The sequence below is a fragment of the Arachis ipaensis genome, chromosome B3 (genome assembly GCF_059453495.1).
Source record: "Arachis ipaensis isolate K30076 ecotype BB chromosome B3, ASM5945349v1, whole genome shotgun sequence".
NCBI lineage: Eukaryota > Viridiplantae > Streptophyta > Magnoliopsida > Fabales > Fabaceae > Arachis > Arachis ipaensis.
The window spans coordinates 44,284,933-44,289,477 of NC_142438.1; the positions used below are offsets into that span (position 1 = coordinate 44,284,933).

General features: G+C 42.3%; 1 non-coding gene across 1 annotated transcript; it reads right to left on the reverse strand.

Moving 5' to 3' along the window:
* Positions 1 to 2,197: 2,197 nt before the first annotated feature.
* Positions 2,198 to 2,304, reverse strand: LOC148570463 (small nucleolar RNA R71). Its single transcript, XR_015908303.1, has one exon. It is a non-coding gene; the product is annotated as a small nucleolar RNA R71 (small nucleolar RNA).
* Between the last annotated feature and the right edge of the window lie 2,241 nt (positions 2,305 to 4,545).

Genomic DNA, 4,545 nt, shown 5'->3' on the forward strand with positions numbered 1-4,545 from the left:
GCTCAATTGCAAAATCTAAATGAGAGGTTGAAGATCTCAGGAGCTCAATGAGACTAGAAAACAAGTCTAGATCTCAATCCCTTCCTTGATCCAACAGCAAACAGATTGAAGAAGAAATAGAGATGAAAGCAGTAAAGAGAGCTTTGATTCAAATCACAATTCAGTGAAATTATGCAGACAAGCAAACAGAGAGAATTTCCAAGGTGAGATTGAAACAGAATTTCTTCAATTCTCAACCCAAGATTCAAAACAAAAAGGAAAAACTAAAAGAGAGAGCTCTCTAATCCTAATGCTCCCTCGTGGAGCCAGCCTCTCTGATGGAGCTCCCCTCTAATGAGATGGAATTGATGCCTTTATATAGACTTTTTACAAATGAAAATGAAAATGAAATTGAAATTAAAAACAAATTACAATTGAATAAAATTCCTAATCTAGCTTCTCTATGTGCCTTTGAGTGATGGTAATGGGCTTAGCTTGCTTTGGATTTGAGGAAGAATGGATCTGGATGGCCTTGATGGAATTGGGATCATTCACGTTTGAGTCAACGTTTGAGGCAAACGTTGACTCAAACATCTTGTAATGGCATGATACAGAATGGGGGTTTGTTGTCACTCACGTTTGAGTTCACGTTTGAGGTCAAACGTGAGCTCAAACGTTAAGTCCTCCAGGGTGTGTTTTTGAAGTTCAAGTCTTGGGACGCTTCTTTGTCCTCTTGTCAACGTTGCCAATTTCATGCTCACTATAGACTATTATATATGGTTGGAAAGCTTTGAATGTCAGCTTTCCAACGCAACTGGAATCACCTCAATTGGACATCTACAACTCAAGTTATGCTCCATTGAAGGGGACAGGGTCGTTGGCCTTGGTGTGCAACGTTTGAGGCGACGTTTGCCTCAAACGTGGACGAAAACGTCAGGTTTTGGAGGCTCAAATGCATTGTCCACCCCATACTATTATATATTGTTGGAAAGCCCTGAATGTCTACTTTCCAATGCCATTGGAAGCGCATCATTTGGAGCTCCACAGCTCGAGTTATACTCCGTCGAAGGTGTAGAGGTCAGTTGGCCTCACTGCAGGTTGCCACCATGTTCGTTTATGCACATTTCGGAGCAGTTTTCTCCCTCAATTTTAGTGTCCACCATGCAGTGCCATATATGCTTGGAAAGCTCTCGATTCCTACTTTCCATTGCTTTTTGAATCACCTCATTTGGAGCTCTGTAGCTCAAGTTATTCTTGTTGGAAGTATGCCCCTTCATGCTATTTGGCGCCAACGTTTGACCTCACGTTTGAGGCAAACGTTGGCTCAAACATTGCTGCCTCCAGGGATGCCATTTCTCTTGGTATTCCTTAGCCAACGTTTGACCTCACGTTTGAGGCAAACGTTGGCGCAAACGTTGAGCTCCTGGGTGGCTGTGCTGATGAAGCTTCCTTGATTTGGTCATGGGCCACGCTTTTAAAAGCGTGGTCTAAGGCTCCAAAGTGTGCTCCAACTTCAAAGTGTGCCCAAAATTCCTCTTTTCTTCTTTTTAGCTTATTTTGTGCTCTTTTTGCTTCTTTTTCTTCTTATTTCCTACAAAGTTTATCAAATCAAAAGATCAAAGAAATATACCATTTAAGCACCAAAGAATGCAATATTTAAGCACTAATCATAAATTTCTTGTATGAAAAAGCATAGAAAAACATAACATGATGACATGTCATCAATCCAGAACCTGAAAGGACTCTGAAAAGGAAACTAAGAGAAGCTAAATTACAACAATCCAGAGACAACTTGATTGAAAATTTCGAACAAGTAAAGGAGATGGCAGCCGAACCCAACAACAATGCAAGGAGAATGCTTGGTGACTTTACTGCACCAAATTCCAATTTACATGGAAGAAGCATCTCCATTCCTGCCATTGGAGCAAACAACTTTGAGCTGAAACCTCAATTAGTTTCTCTGATGCAGCAGAACTGCAAGTTTCATGGACTTCCATCTGAAGATCCTTTTCAGTTCTTAACTGAATTCTTGCAGATATGTGATACTGTAAAGACTAATGGAGTAGATCCTGAAGTCTACAGGCTCATGCTTTTCCCTTTTGTTGTAAGAGACAGAGCTAGACTCTGGTTGGATTCTCAACCTAAGGATAGCCTGAACTCATGGGATAAGCTGGTCAAGGCTTTCTTAGCCAAGTTCTTTCCTCCTCAAAAGCTTAGTAAGATTAGAGTGGACGTTCAGACCTTCAGACAGAAAGAAGGTGAATCCCTCTATGAAGCTTGGGAGAGATACAAAGAACTGACCAAAAAGTGTCCTACTGACATGCTTTCAGAATGGACCATCCTGGATATCTTCTATGATGGTCTGTCTGACTTAGCTAAAATGTCATTGGATACTTCTGCAGGTGGATCCATACACCTAAAGAAAACGCCTGCAGAAGCTCAAGAACTCATTGACATGGTTGCTAATAACCAGTTCATGTACACTTCTGAGAGGAATCCTGTGAGTAATGAGACGCCTATGAAGAAGGGAGTTCTTGAGGTTGATACTCTGAATGCCATATTGGCTCAGAACAAAATATTGACTCAGCAAGTCCATATGATTTCTCAGAGTCTGAATGGAGTGCAAGCTGCATCCAACAGTACTCAAGAGGCCTCTTCTGAAGAAGAAGCTTATGATCCTGAGAACCCTGCAATAGCAGAAGTAAATTATTTAGGTGAACCTTATGGAAACACCTATAACTCATCATGGAGAAATCATCCAAATTTCTCATGGAAGGATCAAAAGCCTCAACAAGGCTTTAATAATGGTGGAAGAAACAGGTTTAGCAATAGCAAGCCTTTTCCATCATCAACTCAGCAACAGACAGAGAACTCTGAACAAAATACTTCTAATTTAGCAAACTTAGTCTCTGATCTGTCCAAGGCCACTGTAAGTTTCATGAATGAAGCAAGGTCTTTCATTAGAAATTTGGAAGCACAAGTGGGCCAGCTGAGTAAAAGGATCACTGAAATCCCTCCTAGCACTCTCCCAAGCAATACAGAAGAGAATCCAAAAGGAGAGTACAAGGCCATTGACATAAGCACCATGGCCGAACCTGTAAGGGAAGGAGAGGACGTGAATCCCAAGGAGGAAGACCTCCTGGGACGTCCAGTGATCAATAAGGAGCTTCCCTCTGAGGAACCAAAGGACTCTGAGGCTCATCTAGAGACCATAGAGATTCTATTGAACCTCCTTATGCCATTCATGAGCTCTGATCAGTATTCCTCTTCTGAAGAGAATGAGGATGTTACTGAAGAGAAAACTGCCAAGTTTCTTGGTGCAATCATGAAGCTGAATGCCAAATTATTTGGCATTGATACTTGGGAAGTTGAACCTCCCTTGTTCATCAATGAACTAAGTGATCTGGATCAACTGACATTGCCTCAGAAGAGACAGGATCCTGGAAAGTTCTTAATACCTTGTACTATAGGCACCATGATCTTTAAGGCTCTGTGTGACCTTGGTTCAGGGATAAACCTCATGCCCCTCTCTGTAATAGAGAAACTGGAAATCTATGGGGTGCAAGATGCTAAAATCTCTTTAGAGATGGCAGATAGCTCAAGAAAACAGGCTTATGGACAAGTAGAGGATGTATTAGTAAAGGTTGAGGGCCTTTACATCCCTACTGATTTCATAGTCTTGAATACTGGAAAGGAAGAGGATGAATCCATCATCCTAGGAAGACCTTTCCTAGCCACAGCAAGAGCTGTGATTGATGTGGACAGAGGAGAATTAGTCCTTCAACTAAATGAGGACAACCTTGTGTTTAAAACTCAAGGATCTCTCTCTGCAACCATGGAAAGGAAGCATGAGAAGCTTCTCTCACTACAGAGTCAAACAGAGCCCCCACAGTCAAACTCTAAGTTTGGTGTTGGGGAGTTTCAACTATGCTCTGAACATCTGTGAGGCTCCATGAGAGCCCACTGTCAAGCTATTGACATTAAAGAAGCGCTTGTTGGGAGGCAACCCAATGTTTATTTATCTAACTCTATTATTTTTGTTTTTCATGTTTTCTTAGGTTAATGATCATGTGGAGTCACAAAATAAACAAAAAAATTAAAAACGGATTCAAAAATAGCAGAAGAAAAATCACACCCTGGAGGAAGCATCTGCCTGGCGTTCAACGCCAGAACAGAGCATGGTTCTGGCGCTGAACGCCCAAAATGGGCAGCATCCTGGCGCTGAACGCCCAGAACAAGCATGGTTCTGGCGTTCAACGCCAGAAATGGCAACAAATGGGCGTTGAACGCCCAAAATGGGCACCAACCTGGCGCTGAACGCCCAGAGTTGTGTGCAAGGGCATTTTACATGCCTAATGGGTGCAGGGATGTAAATCCTTGACACCTCCGGATCTGTGGACACCACAGGATCATCTCAGGATCTGTGAATCTCACAGGATCCCCACCCACCTCACCCCCTCTCTCTCTCCATTCATGATCATCCCTTCTGTTCTCCATTCACCATTCACATCCATACACACCTTCCCCCTCCTCTCCATATCTTCTTCTTCTTCTTCTATTATTCTT